Source organism: Drosophila suzukii, chromosome 3, assembly GCF_043229965.1.
Source record: "Drosophila suzukii chromosome 3, CBGP_Dsuzu_IsoJpt1.0, whole genome shotgun sequence".
In the NCBI taxonomy this organism is placed as follows: domain Eukaryota; kingdom Metazoa; phylum Arthropoda; class Insecta; order Diptera; family Drosophilidae; genus Drosophila; species Drosophila suzukii.
Window position 1 is genome coordinate 37,251,076 of NC_092082.1, and position 16,071 is coordinate 37,267,146.

The window sequence follows — 16,071 nt, forward strand, 5'->3', positions numbered from 1 at the left end:
AACGCCGCCGCCGCGTCATTACCGACCGCAAGCAACCCCCCGCAGCCACCCGCGTTCATTTTGGTCTTTCGAGCCGAATCTTTAAACCAAGGTAAGTAAAGCTTTTCATCTTATTAGTTGCCGGTCTGAAGTCAGCCACTCTAAAATATAGTTCGTTCAACTTTCTGTACGATTTGTCCAAAATCCAAGTCCGATTAACTCCGACAACTTCTTCTTCGTGTTTCCTTTGCTACGTGCGGCCATATTGCCCATTTTTCCGACTCCCTTTCGTGTGCAAATTTAATTGAATTTGGCCGTACATCCATAAATACATAAACATATATAAAATCGAAGATAAAAAATAACAAGCATAAAAAATATTGTGCAAATATATGCCGAGCATTCAGTGAGAACTGACTGTCCCAGTCCCAATAGGCCAATAAATGCTGGTGATGGCTTCTCCAGCTGTCCCTTAGCAGGCGACCTTATTTTTTCCTCCCTTCAGAAGCCGGCGGGTCCTCCATCTCCGCTTTAGCTGTCAAGTAGCTGGTGGAGGTGGAGTCCTCAATGGAAAGCTCGTCGGAGATCGAGCGATGTCCCATGTTCCTTCCCACTGGGATGCTCTAGTAGATCTCCTCCAGTACTTCAATTACTCTGCGAATTTGCCCCGTTGTGATATTCCTTCCTGTCGGTCAAGTCCCACAATAATGGGCAACAACTTGGATTAGGCGTCCTTTTTCATCTGCACGGACCTCCTATAGCCGTTTTTGGCGTTTTTCTTTTATTTTACATTTTTAAATTCCCCACCGCCTCTGCACGAACACCGCCAAAGATTAAATTTCTTATTCTTTGGGACGTGGCTAACGGCGTTCATCAAAAATTCACTGGCGATATCTGGTATTTTTTCTGGTATTTCCTTAGCTCATCTGAGTACCGCGCTGAAAAACAGACCCGACGAAAAGCTTTAGCCGCCTGTTTGCCTCTCGCTCACTCCTGTGGTTAGCTCGCCGAGTACTAGGCTTAAACAAGAAAAACCCTCCGGCCACGTATTGGTATAATTTCGTACATTTTCATCACTCAGAAGTTTAAGTAAAGGAAAAATATTACTATTACTCCGTCGAGGACTGTTTGGCATATTTCCCCCTCAAATTATTTCAAAGTCAAAAATAATACCAGCACTCCTTCACCGTTCCTAATCCGTATTATTGGGTTTAATTCCGCAAAGTATCCAGGTATATATCCTCCATATTCTGACCCAAAAAAGGTCCACGTTTTGGCATTTCCGTTGGTAGTGATAACAACAAGTTGTCTATTCCACCTGAAGTAGTCCCAGGCACATCCATAGATCCGTCCACGTCCGAACTAAACGCGCCGAACTAAACGCGCCGAACTAAACGCCCGGAGAAAGGGTCACCCCTGCCAACGCCAAAATGGCACTAACAGCTTCCCAAATTGCTTTAAACAAATTTATTGTGGTCTCAGATCGACTGAGTGAATTTGAATCCAGGGCAAACACTCCATCGCCGGTCCCTTCTATTCTTTCAATGCTTAACATTCGCCCCAAAGAAATACGCGCGTTATGGGACCGCATGAAGGGAGAGTGCGACGAATGTACCGGGTACATGGCAGAAGCCGGAGAAAGTGCAGCTGATAGTTTGCCAATTCTCCGAGATAAATACAGCTATTGCTATTCCGTTTACGAAAGATGTGGTGCTCAGGTCGCGGATAGATAGCCCAAGCTCCCCAAGTTCATGCTGTTCCTACCCAGACCTACATTTCCTCTGGCTGTCGGCTGCCACAGTGCGATACCGAGGCTTTCACCGGAGATTATCTGCGTTGGTCGACCTTGTCACGTAGTTCTCTGGCCGGGGTAAAACCTCAATCGGGGCCAAGGAACCTATACAAGAAATTGATATACATAGAAGGGTGGAACCTGTAGTAGGAATTTGTATGCTTTGTGGTGAACTTTGTAGAAGTGTAGGTCGCGCTGAGAACGCCCTCTGGTGGCAGAGCGAGGTACTGAGAGGGCGATCGCACTGCTTGGTGGTGAACTTGGATGACTCCGACTGAAGTTGGCTACGGGGATTCCGCCGGACGTGAACGGCGGGTCTTATTTTTTCCGGGTGAACTGGGAGTCAACGGGGGTCCTACTCTCCGGATATTCTCGGAATCTACTCAGTTTCTACACTCCGGATATTCTCGGAGACTACGAGGATTCTACACTCCGGATGTTCTCGGAGTCTACGAGGATTCTACACTCTGGATGCTCTCGGAGTCTACGAGGGTTCTACACTCCGGATGTTCTCGAAGTCTACGAGGATTCTGCACTCCGGATGTTCTCGTATTCTACGAGGGTTCTACACTCCGGATGTTCTCGGAGTCTACGAGGATTCTACACTCCGGATGGTATCAGAGTTTACGAGGATTCTACACTTCGGATGGCCTCAGAGTCTACGAGGATTCTACACTCCGGATGTTCATGGAGACTACGAGGATCCTACGGTGAGAGCTCTCGGCCGAGATGCCGTTGATCTGGGTCGAGAAAGGGTAGGGGAAGGAGGAGGGGGTGTAGGGGTAGAAATAACACACGGGGTTTTTCAGTTTCAGGTTTGTATTGGCAATTGATAAGAATAGGGGCCCTGGCTGCTGCCCTCACAATGGGTATGCTTGCTTACGTCTATTTTGGTGCGCTGGTCGGTGTTGCGCGGATCGACAAACACTAAACGAAAAGGTGCGGCGTCGGGCGCGGGTTCGGATACGCAAGGCTGACTTGAGTTCCCGGCGGATCGGCGAGTATCTCTCCGTGTGCACTTCAGTCGAGCGTCGCGCTTCCTGAACCAGTTCCCCGCTATCGATTGTGCTATCGATCGCGGGCATCACGAGTGCGATAACGCGTTAGGGGGGCTTTGTCTAGGGTGCGTGTCTTGGCTTAAAATTAATGCTAGTTTAATTAGTTTCCTTAGTTCCTATTATTTTAATTCATAACACGGAACTTCATGTCCGACCTTAAAGCTAATAGCGAAACTATGAATGTGATTACAATTATTACAATAAACTATATATGATCCTCGTCACGACTCGTGGGATTAGTGCGATCTCGTTTTAGGGCGTTACAACCTTTAGGAATCTGTTTACGGCTATTTATATAAATAATCCAGGGCTGAAGTCGGTCGAAAAACTGTTTCACCTGAATGCAAAAACAAGTGGCGATGCACACAACATAGTTTCGAACTTCCCCCTTACCAACGATGTCTTTTGCTCAGCCTGTGCTAACCTAACTGAGCTTTTCGAAAGCAAGCGATTATTAGTAAATAGCCTATTAAAATTACTTTTCAATGTGCAGTCCGTAAAGCAGGAGTCTGGGTCAGCTATCCGTGAACTTCAAAGCATACATAATTATATATAAATACTATAATAATTATAATTATTATAATATTTATAATAATTATTGTAGTAATTTAGTAATAGTTAATAGTAAAAGACTCGTTGCATGTTTATTTATTGTATCTTTCTGTACTCCTCTATTCTGGGTTACACATTTATTAGACTTATTAAAAGTTTCTTTTACTTCGCGGATATTTATTAGTTATACCCGTTACTCGTAGAGTAAAAGGGTATACTAGATTCGTCGGAAAGTATGCAACAGGCAGAAGGAAGCGTTTCCGACCCCATAAAGTATATATATTTTTGATCAGGATCACTAGCCGAGTAGATCTAGCCATGTCCTTCTGTCCGTCTGTCCGTATGAACGCTGAGATCTCGGAAACTATACAAGCTACAATACTGGGATTAGGCATGCAGATTCCTGAGATTTCTGCGCAGTGCAAGTTTGTTTCAGCAGAGTGTCACGCCCACTCTAACGCCCACAAACCGCCCAAAACTGTGGCTCCTACAGTTTTGATGCTAGAATAGAAATTTTAACTGAAATGTGTTGGTCTTGTCAATACCTATCGATTGATGCAAAAAAAAAGTTTGCCACGCCCACTTTAACGCCCAAAAACCGCCGAAACTTGTGACGCCCACAATTTTCATGCTAGATAAAAAATTCTAACTGAAATGTCTTGGTCTTTAATTTCATTTTCCACGCCCACTCTAACGCCCATAACGCTTAAATCTGTCTACCGCCGGTAGGTGGAGCATTTCAATCTCGCTTTGCTGCTTGCATATCTCCATTTCTCTATCTATCTGATAGTCAAGGTACTCGACTATAGCGTTCTTCCTTGTTTTATTTTTGCATTAATTTAGGCATTTTTCTGTTTTTTTTTTGTTTCCCCCTGGCTGGGAGCCATATGTCCAGATGGGCTTGAGAGTGGAGTTGTAGAGCAAAACCTTGTAGTCCAGACGCAGGGGCGAACGAGCGTTGAGAATGCAGTGGAAGCTGCTGGCCTTTAGTTTTAGATGTACTTCCTTGCGTTCGATGTGTCTTCTCCACGTTAGTCGTCTGTCAAGGTGGACGCCGAGATACGTTACATCGTTGACTTGGGGAATGTGCGTATTATTCAATAATAGTGGAGGGCATGTTTGCCTGTTGAGAGTAAACGTTATGTGTTTACATTTTTGTTCACTTATTTTAATCCGCCAATCAGATAGCCACCTCTCTACTACGAGGAGGTGGTTTGCTAGCTGTGTTGTGGCTCGGTCTGGGCACCTCGAGCGACTTAAAATTACGGTGTCATCAGCGAACGTAGATGTTGTTAGCTGCTCGTTCGTGGGAATATCCGCTGTGTATAGGAGGAACAGAGTAGGCCCTAGCGCGCTTCCTTGCGGGACTCCAGCTTTGATAATGTAGTCAGTTCCCCAATGACTTTCGCGATCTCCTTTGGCTGAAACAATGGTGGTAGGGAATTAGATTCAGATTCGATTTGTGGTAGGAAAAATGAACCAGTGGCAGGGTTCGGCTGGAAGACATTTCTTAGATGTAAAGCAAAAGTTTCGGCTCTATCTTCGTCGCTGCGGGCCCAGATGCCAGATGAGTTTCTTATCGGAGTGACTGTTTTGATTGGAAAGCTCAGATTTGGGTGAGCCCTCCACAGAGGATGTTTTGTACTGGTTGGCGATAGTTTTTTAATGTACTGCAGCTGTGCATTTTCTGTTTCTTGCTTTAGAGCCCGATTTAGTGAGTGAGTGGCTTCCTTAAGACGTTGTTTTGATGACGGCGATCTGTTGGTTTGCCAGGCACGTCGCAGGCGCCTCTTTTCTAGGACTAACCGTTCAATTTGCAGATTAGTTTTGAAGTGGTTGGTTTGCACGCCCCTGCCTTGTGGTGTTGAGATAGTGGCTGCCTCCACGAATACTTCTTCAAGAGCATCGGTAGAGCAGTCGATGTCCGCTTCGATGTTGAAGTGAGGGGTTAATTTGATGTGTGAGCTTACATACTTTTTATATTTTAACCAGTTGGTTCTGTGCGACGTCAGCCTGAGGGAGTGATCTGTCGTTTTTGTACTTTGAAGAAGAGTTATTAGCACTGGCGAATGGTCTGACGACAGGTCCGAAAGCGCTTTGGCGCTTATTATATTGCGGGGAATGTTTTTTGTCACCGCAAAGTCTATTAGGTCTGGAACTTTCCTGGGGTCTGTTGGCCAGTATGTTGGGCTGCCAGGGGAAACATAGTCTAATTTGTTGTTCGGTTTTATGATTGCATTGTATAATTGCCTTCCTATGGGAGTCACAAGGCGTGATCCCCAGTGCATGAGTTTGGCATTATAGTCCCCTCCAGCTATAAAGCGATCTCCAAGCAAGTTGTAGAAGTCCAAGAATTGTCCTTCAGAAATTTTAAAGCGAGGCGGGCAGTAGACAGCGGCTATGGTGAGGTTTCCGTTGCCTGACTGCACTTTGATAGACGTTGCTTGCAAGTAATTAGTTGAAAACCTTTGGTGAAAGTGGTGCTTGATGCGTTCCCTGATTAGGATGCCGGTTCCGCCGTGGGCTTTACCATCTGGATGGTCTGTGCGGTAGAAAGTGTAGCCTCTTATTTGGAAGTTGTATTTGTTTGTGAGGTGCGTCTCTACCAGTAGCATAATGTCGATATGATTTTCATTCAGAAACAGTGTTACTTCAAGGTTGTGCCGTGAAACGCCATTGGCGTTCCACATTGTTATTCGTAGATTTGCCATCTGATTATTTGGACTGCTTACCTGCAAGTAGCTGTAACACCATGTTCGGGTTTTGAACCAGTGTTTGCATGGTCGTTTTCATGAATGACATGAGTTCCATCATACTTTGTTGCATGGTGACCATCATAGTTTCCAGAGTGCTTTGCGACTGTTCTTGGATCTGCTGAGCGTTTCCTAGATTAGACTGGAGTGGGTTTTCCGTCCCCGATCGAAGGGCATCGGCGTATGAGAATCCCTTCTGGGTATTTAGTTGACCAAAGGAGGATCTTGCAGCCGTGCCAAAATATACTTCCGGCGTCGTACGCGAGTAAGTGTACGCATTTTGGGTATTCTGATGACGCGTTGCTATCACTTTTCGCATGCGGTCCTTCATCTCCTTGTAGGCCGGACAGCCCCTGTAGTTTGCCGTCTGGTTACCTTGGCAGTTAACGCATTTTTTCTTTTTGGGGTCTTCTTTGTTGGCAGGGCAGTTAGCCGGATTGTGGAAGTCTCCACAAGCTACACAGCCTGTTCGAAGCGAACAGTATGCCCTGGTGTGTCCATACTCCTGACAATTTGTGCATTGCACTGGGCCGTTCCTTTTATGTGGCTCTTCCACGTTAATTCTTCGGTGCAATAGGTATTGCAGGTTATAAATGGGGTGCACTTCATTTTTCTTCAAGACTCTGCTGTCTGGCTCCATCTCGACCCTGAAGAGTGGTTGCGGTTCTTTTTTCCTGTTTATATTGTTACTGACGTTCTTTGCAGAAAACCCTTTTTCCTTGAGAGCATCGATAACTTCCTTGGCGGTTACGTCGGGCTCGATTCCTTTTATTACCACTTGCAGGCCCTTGCTGCTTTTTAGTTGGTACGTGTAGTAGCTTTTCCTAGCTTCCTCCAAGTATTTGGATACTGCTCGGAAATGTTCTTCAGATTTGGTCTGAATCTTGGTTTCATGGATATCCCCTTTTGTGACTGGAACAACATGAAAGTTTCCGTCTCCGGTCAGCGCAACAACTTTGTTGACCAGGGCGTTCGAGATTTTCTCCCTAATGTAAATTGGTGGGGGCTTAGGTTTCGGTTGGGTCTCCTGAGCCCGTCCTGATTCATTTTCTGCTAGAAGCGCAAATCGATTGCTGTCGGATCTCCCGGGTAATATATCTTCTACTTGGACACGGTTTATTTTTGACTTGTTACCTACCGCGGTGTTCTGCGGGCTAAGCTTACGCTTGATATGGATGTACCGATCAAGTCCGGTCTGTATGGCCGGACCCGCTTGCTGAATTTTGTTTTGGTTTTGATTTGTTGTCGTGGTTTTTGTTGCCGTTGTATTTAGAGCTGCGGTTGCAGTCGATTCCGAAATAATAGTCGTAGCTGTGGTTGTCGTTGGTTTTTTTGCCGTAGCTGTAGTTGTTGCTGACAAATTTAGTGCGGATGCAGACGTTTTACCGTTGCATGTTGTTGGTGCGCCAGGGGTCGAAACTGATGGTGGGGGGGTTTTGCATTGTTGACTCCACGCCGTCGGAGTAGGGTTAGCCGTAAGTAAGCATGGTGAGCAAGATCGTGCTCTTTGGCTATCGACCGACAGTAGGGTCGTTTTTTGCACTTCGCTATCACGCGTTGAGACATACGAAAAGTAACCGTCTCTTCGGCTCGCGGAGCTGAGTCGCTCTTTATTCTGTTCGTAGCTCATTGAGCTTTTATTAGCGTGGCACTTTTTTATTATTATAAGATGAAAAAATGTATGTGCTAGTTAAAGTCATTACACCGATTTTGTGTTGAAACCTAAATTTCTTTGGGTTTTAGCGTCTTTTCGCTTATTTGAAATTAACCAGTTTAGTTTTTGTGTTTTGTTTGCATTTAATTTATCAACTTTCTTGCACTTTTCGCGGAGCTCGCACAAGACACGTCCGCTCTCTTCAGCGGTCGCGATCATCTGTTCCATTCATTTGCATTTTTGCATTTTATATAATTTGTCCCAACCTTCGGTGTCACAGTACTATTGCTACCAACCGTACCAACCGATATATTCATATTGAAAGTCGGAAATGAAAAGAGGCTCTGCTCTGTTTCGGATTATCGTAACGTAATTCTTATACACTTGTATGTGTTCAATTTTATTTGTTTTATATATTTCATTCCTTAAAAATTTCTCTTAGATAATAAATTTATTTCTTTTAGATGATTATGTCATTTGTGTACATATATATATTTATACCCGTTACTCATAGAATGAAAGGGTAAACAATATTCGTCGGAAAGTATGTAACAGGTAGAAAGAAGCGTTTCTGACCCCATAAAGTATATCTGTTTATGATCAAGATAACTAGCCGAGTCGATATAGCCATGCCCATCATTTTTCGCCAAATATATTATAAATATAATCAACAGAATGAAAATGTCGCAACTACTCCTTAAGGTCGAATTGAATACAGGGAGCAGAGCCTTGTTGAAAAAAGGACTTACATTCGATTTTTAAAAGGCCATTCCTGTTGCACAGCAGGATTTCTGTTAAAGAACCGAAAAAGCGGAACGGTCTCCTGCAATGCACAAGCTGGAAGGAATATATACACACTGAAACCACTGCAGCCTTCGGTCAGACTGCGTAGCTTATGGAGGCGTTTACAAACCATACCGCACACTACAGAGGCTCCAACGAGAAAAATCTGCACGCTCCCAGAATACACAAAATGAGCTCGGACAAATACTAAATAATATAGAAGCCGTGTTGTTAACCTTACAAACAAAGTATGATGGACCATATGTCCCTTATGAAAACAACAATGCAAAACCTTAGGCAAAATCAAAGCATAATCGATGTCTTGCCTTCAAATATCCATGTGGAATGCCAACGGCGCTTCACGGCACAAACGGTGGATCCGGATCTCAGTCAGGGAACGCATCAAACACCACTTTCACCAGAGGTTTGCGACAAATTATTTGCAAGCCACATTTATAAAATAACAAACAGGCAACGACAATATTACTATTGCCGCTGTCTACTGCCCACCGCGCTTTACAATAACGGAAGATCAATTCTTGGACTTCTACAATTCGCTCGGAGATCGCTTTATAGCAGAAGCAGGCTACAATGAGCAGCTGACCCCAGAAAAGTTCCGGACTTAATTTCCTTCGCTGTTACAAAGAAGATCCTTTGAAATCTAATACGCAGGAAATCTGTATCGGATTTATCATCGGACAAGTCGCCGGTCGGAATACCTCTTCTTCAAATCCCAGAAATAATTAAGCATTATTAACTGGCTAAAGTACAAGAAGTACGTAAGTTCCCACATTGATCTCCCCCCATAACTCAACACCAAGAATGACATCGACTACTGTGTCGATGCCCCGGAATCCCTACTCATTGCACCTCAACACCGCAAGAGACGACTGTGCATAGCAACCAATACAAAACTAATCTGCAAGTCCAATAACTGCAAACGACGGCTACAATGCGCATGGCAACCCAGCAGATCGTCCCATTCGAAGCAACTTCTTTTCGAAGCCCACCGCAGACTCACTAAAACCCTAAAGCAACAAGAAGAGCATGCCCAGTTCAAAACTTAAAACTTAAGTACTTCCCACAAAAAGTGAAAAAAATCTGTTGTCATAATGATGCATGAAAAAGACCTCACAATTTCCTAATCGTCCCTGTCCAAATTATTAGAAAAATACATTATCACGCGTATAGGACCATAACTAAGAGCATACAATGTAATCCCGGCACACTAATTTGGGTTCCGGGAAAGGCATAGAACTATCGAGCCGGTCAAACGGATAACACCAGAAATTCGCACAGCCCTTGAACATCGGGAATATTGTATAGCGATATTCCTCGATGACTCCCAAGCATTTGACCCAGTTTGGCATAAAATCGTAACATTACTGCCAGAAAACACTCATAAGTTACTTGAGTCGTACCTCTACCACAGGGTCTTCTCGGTTAGATACAATGCAACAACATCCAACTAGTATATCATTGAAGCTGAAGTTCTACAAGGTAGCGCACAGGGATACACAGCAGATATATCTACAAACGAAAGGCTAGGGCATTTTCTGAGGACACCGCAATCCAAGATGCCCAACTAGAGCAACAGATCAACTAGCAGATCCTTTGATGGTAGTTGAGAAGCGGCTATAAGACTGGCGATTCCAAATTAATGAACAAAAATGTAAACATATAACGCTTACTCTTAACAGACAATAATGCCCCCCGCTCACTTTGAACAATGCGCAGTTCCCCCAAGCCAAAGATGTAAGATGTGTCGGCGTCTACCTCGACAGACGTCAAGCCTGAAGGAAACACATTGAATACAAGAAAGCACATCTCAAACTTAGAGCTAGCAGCCTACACTGGATTATAAATTCTCGATTTGGTCTATCAGCTTTGGGGGAACGCAGGCGACAGCAACATTGATATTATGCAGCGCTCACAATCAAAAATATGGCGAACAATAAAAGATATTGGGTTATCATATTTTGTTCGAAACGAAAATATACACAGCGATCTTGGCATACCGACGGTTAAGTATTATATATTATGTATGTTATATACTGCACCTAAATAATCTCGCTAGGGATCTATCACGGGTTTCGAACAGAACCCGTCTACTTCGAAACGATCTACAACCCCAGCAATAATTATCAGGGCCATTTAGGCTACAGTCAGTCTATATGTACTTTCAAGATTTGATCCACTTATTGTTAGTCACATTAAAGAGAAAATTCAACAAATAAAGCAAAAACTTAAAAATAAATGTTGTTCATTTTTCGATGGTTAACCTCATTTTAACTTTCTTAGCCTATAACTTGGCCAATAGAAGCCGGATTGCGAAACCTTAAATGGTATGTATTTAAATATTTAACTTTAAAGGTATTTGATATTCTGACATTTCTTATGTCATGTTAGTTCATTTTGCAAAGACTTGCAGAATGTGGGGCTCCATTTTAACTTGTCAAGTATTTCGAAATGGCATACCTTGAAGGGTTTGTAGAATGATTATTTGGCGATCTGCATTAAATTATTCAATTTTAGTAGTATTAAAAATTATGACCGTAACAGGTAGAAGGCAGCGTTTCCGATCTTAATCAGGAGCCGAGTCGATCTAGCTATGTCCGTCTCTCCGTCAGCCCGTATAAGCGCTGTGATCTCTGAAATTATAAAAGCTGCAAGTTTGCTTCCTCGCGCAAGTTTGCTTCCTCAGAGTGGCGCCCACTGAAATGTATTAGTCTCGTCAATACCTATCGGTTGACTCAAAAAGATTACCACGCCCACTATAACGCCCATAACGCTTATATCTGTCTGCCGCCCATGTATTGTGGTCGCGGGTAGGTGACGCATTACAATATTGCTTTGCTGCTTGCATTTCTCCAGCTCGGCTAAAGCATTCTTCCTTGTTTTTATTTATCATTTTTCCAGCTTGTGTTTTAATAGTGTTTTTTTTATTTTCAGCGTCTTTCTCCGCCTTGTATCTAGGTGTGAGTTACGGACAAACTTTTTGTAATTCCCCGTTAGGCGTAGAAAACTTCGGAGTTCTCTAATACTTAGTGAAATTGGATATTTTGTAATTGGTTCAATTTTTCCTGGATCCCTTTTAATTACAATATGAGAAACAATATAACCTAGGAATATAGTTTCTAGTTTAAATAATGTTGCTGGAAGAAGGACTTCGAAACAAATGGTCGCCTGTTATTTCTGTATAACTGGTCATATAGCGACTCTTTCCCCTTGAGCAACGTAGGACGGTCAATTCTCAGTAATACACCACATTTTTGTTGTCTAAAGGCTTCAGAGAAAGAACAAGAAAACAAGAGAGCACCATGACAATTGTAGGGCGTATGTCGTTTCAATTTTTTTTAACAGACAAAATTTTTACAACAATTTTAAATTTCCATCAGCATTCAAAACTGCCGCCATAAACTAAAATGGCCAAGCAAAATTCAAAAATATTTAGTCTTTACAAGACTGAAAAGACGCGTTCTATACAGTTTCATGAGTAGCTTTGGTCCTACAATTTTCCGATAAATAAGCCTTGCTGACTGGCGCATACCGATTAATCGGCCTTTCCGTTTTGGATCTTGGCCGTGTGAGGATCGTTCTCTCCCTAACAAATTTTATTCAGTGACTAAACCCAAACTCAGTGACCTACCCAAATTAAATTGGCACAAATATCAGACATCCTCGGCTTTTTTAAGGTTTTCTGTTACCAGGTTGCTGTTGGTTAAAGAAAATAAATTCTTGGAAGTCGAGTATACTCCTTCACTTGGCTTACGACCCGACCCATAGTCAGTGAATTCTTCTGCCCAGATTGTCGTCAGCATTTTCATCAGCCTTTCAACATACACCCTAAAACATCAGTCTACAAATTTAATCAAGAGAGTAAATCTAAAACGGTGAAAATATCAACCAGTGTTGCCACCTGGCGTCCGCGCTGAAAAATCTTGTGAAATTTAACCTAAACATACCTGTGCAAGTTCATGTACGTCTGTGCAACTTAGTGAATTGATCTGTTCTTAGTGTACCCTTTGTCGGACGTACATACAAAGAACATAGTACACCCTTTGTCGCACCTACACACAGACAAAAGAGCACACTTTCATGCACCTTTATACAAGCAACAGTGTACCCTTCAGTTCCAAAAAAAAAAGTTTCACTTGTGAATCACCTTGGGAATCACCTGGGACATGTCCTCGTGCACAAGTGAAGAACAAGTGACGCTCCATATAGAAAATTGTATGGGATGTCCGCATTTTCACAAGTGAAAATTCAAATGAAAATTTTTCGAAGTCCTACGGGATTTCACTTGTTCCTTATACTCATTTTTCGTATGGCCTGTCACGTGCCGGTGACTTGAGCCTTCACTTGAGAAATCACTTGCAAGGGACACGTCCCAAGTGAATCACTTGGGAAAATCAGAATTTTTCCTTGAGTTTTCACTTGTGAAATCACTTGCAAGGGACACGTCCCAAGTGAATCACTTGGGAAAATCAGAATTTTTCCTTGAGTTTTCAATTATAAAAAAATAGAATTTAAAATAAATACATATTTAATTTCATTTTAATTAATTTTAATTATACATTATTATTATGATTTTCAAAAATTGTACAGTTATTATTTCTGTGTTTTTGCTTGGTAAGTTTATTTTTAACATTAGTCATTGCCTTTCTTAAAGATTTGTCCGGGTCCTCGGAGTCCTTGGCCAACGCTCCTGAAAAATGTAATGCATATGTTTAGAAATGCGTTTTACTTTTTTATTTGTATATTTACCTTTTAGAGCTGTGTTTCACCCTTTGCAGGATTTTTATTGGCGCAAAACTTTTCATCATCCACTTTCGGCTAACGGAACCCATTGAATACCTTTATACATTAAACTAAGATCGATGCACAACATCTTCAACTTAACGTAACACTTACCTGACTTTATTATTTTCACTTTAAAAAACGAAAGAAGTAAATCTGCTGCGCACAATTTAAATGGCTTGCTTCCCTTTCAATAACTCAAACAGAATGAACCAAGTCTTCCTCTCACCCCTTTACTTAATTTCTTTTGTTTTCTCTTCGCAGTTGGCGCGAGCCACTGCACCTATACCCTTTCTAAAGCGAAAAATATCCGACTACATAATTTTTACTTTTTTGAGTAATAAATACAAAATGAATTCTTTAAAAATGGTACTATTAAAATGTTTTAAATATTTAAATAAATTTTAACGAACTAAATTTCTATAATTTAACAAAAAAAGTATATTGTAATATTAATGTATAATACGTAAGCATAACATTAAAAGTAAATTAAATTTACTATAATCAAATAATTTACTTTTATAAAACAATATTAGTTGTTTTTTTCGATATACAATAACGCTCCTAAAATATTAGGGCATTCACATGTCGCTGTGCCACGAAAATTTTTCCGCATTAGTCGCTAGCCGAACATAAAGGAGAGACTCAAAACAAATAACGGACCTGCCGAAATTTGTCTCTGAGAGCGCCGAGTGCAGGCAGATTATAAGACAAAGAAAGAGAGGGAAGCTCCGAATATCTGTCTCTCTTTGTTGCACGATCGTTTTCGTAGACAGTCTGCTACACTGCGCCGACTTCTCTGCTGACGTCAACAGCGGCACAGCGTTTTAGGCACAAAAAAAAAACAAAAAAGCTTTTTGCCTAGAGCCATGTCACCGCGTCCCTACTGCAGAACTGAAGGGTACTTATTGTCTCACATACATACAAACACCATAGCCACCACTTGTCACACAGACAGACAAACAACAGTGCACCCCTTTACAGTTTGATAACACAGTGTACCCGCTACTAAATGCCAGCAAGACGCGCTCTGATTTCTGATTCTTAGAAAAATAAAATAAATCATTAAATTCTGGTCAACTAAATTCATATACATAATTTAAATTAAATTCCAATATCAGTTAAATTATTAATATATAAATATCTAATAAGGTTTTAATGTAAGTTAAATTAAATTATAGAATTATATTAAATATTATATAACTAGCAAATCTTGAAATGCGAGCATGTGTTTGAGCCCCTAAAAGTGTTTTCAATAACTTATATCCGGTCGTTATGCTAAATGTTTTGATTGACTGTATACAATAATATTCCAATGATCTTGATATTATAAAACGAATTCCCCCATGACTAAAATACTGGCTCAGTGATTAAATTAAATTTATTACTTGAAATTAATGTTTAAATTCTAATTAGATTGCTTTGACCAAAATATACCCCTTCAATATGAACTTCACCAACCTGTGTCAGACGATGCGGCGACGGTGATATTGGTAGGGTGGGCGATGTCATCGGCAAATAACATCCTCGTTGCTGACACCGACACATACTCATCAGCTGCTGCCAGTCCATCTAAGCAGCATCCTTCTTTTCAGGTATTCTCTCCCTCTTTAACCCATTCTTAGTACTGTCCCCCTACAGTTAACCTCAAAGTCAGTTCGCAGCAAACGATTTTCGTGGCTAGAAGATGCTGTTAAACCACGTATTTGGAGTGAAAAAAGTGCTATGAAAATTAATTTGAGCGCATGCAAAAGTGTATAAATCTTGCTGGAGAATACTTTTAAAAACAATAAAACCATTGTAACGACCCTGTGTGGTCAGGGCTCGGGACAGACATTTTTAAACTACTTGTTGGCCCCTCGATAGATCGTTTATTCCTCCACCCAAGAATAATAGAAAGTATAGATATGAAAGAGGAATAGGTAACCGTGATGTGATTTCTGTGTGTGTGTGTCGGCCCGAGGTCCTTCGCCGAGGTGTCTCGGTTTACGTTGCTGCTGACCCGTAGGCCACACCCGAGATTTCGGTGATTCTTTCCAGGTAGGTAGAACCGATTGCAAACCGGTTTCTATGAGGGTCGGCTCCGAACCAAATTACTGTAGGAGCACTTGAAACCAGATTAAGAACCGAGGAGTTGGGTAACGTTCTAATTAGTCAACAGCTAAAACCATTACCAACTACTAAATACAGGAGTTATGTTGCAGAGCACTTACCTCGATGTCTTCTCCGATCGACCGCCGAATCATGACCCATACTGGTCTGACTGCCTCCTCTAATACCCGTTCCCGGCCGATAACTTGTTATCAAGTTCCCAGGGTTAATTCCGAACTTATTGTTGGCGTGCGTTCAAATATGGTCATCGATGGGCAAATCAGTGTGACCAAGCGCCGTGAGACTTGGCGCGCGTTCAAATATGGTCACCTATTGGTGAATCGGCGTACCCTGGCAGTTCATGCGTTGCCGCGAATTACAATATATATGTACGAGTATATACTGTCCGAGTGTGTGTCAAAAACACCTCAAAGATGTCTTTTATTTTTGGGTCCTACTGGATTCCTACTCATTCCGTCAACATGAGGCATTTGCTCTCCAGGTCGATGTTTGCATTTAAAGCCGAACTCTTTTAGCCGTAGCCACCAGCGTGCTATTGGAGGTTGTAGAGCAGTGGATTCCTTGAGCGTTGCTACAGCGTTGCTACAG

General features: G+C 42.1%; 1 long non-coding RNA gene across 1 annotated transcript; it reads right to left on the reverse strand.

Annotated features, from left to right (window-relative positions):
- Positions 1-13,110: 13,110 nt before the first annotated feature.
- On the reverse strand, positions 13,111-13,624 carry LOC136117498 (uncharacterized). Its single transcript, XR_010655043.2, has 3 exons — positions 13,486-13,624; positions 13,339-13,428; positions 13,111-13,279 (listed from the first exon to the last, which is right to left on the reverse strand). It is a non-coding gene; the product is annotated as an uncharacterized lncRNA (long non-coding RNA).
- Positions 13,625-16,071: the final 2,447 nt, after the last annotated feature.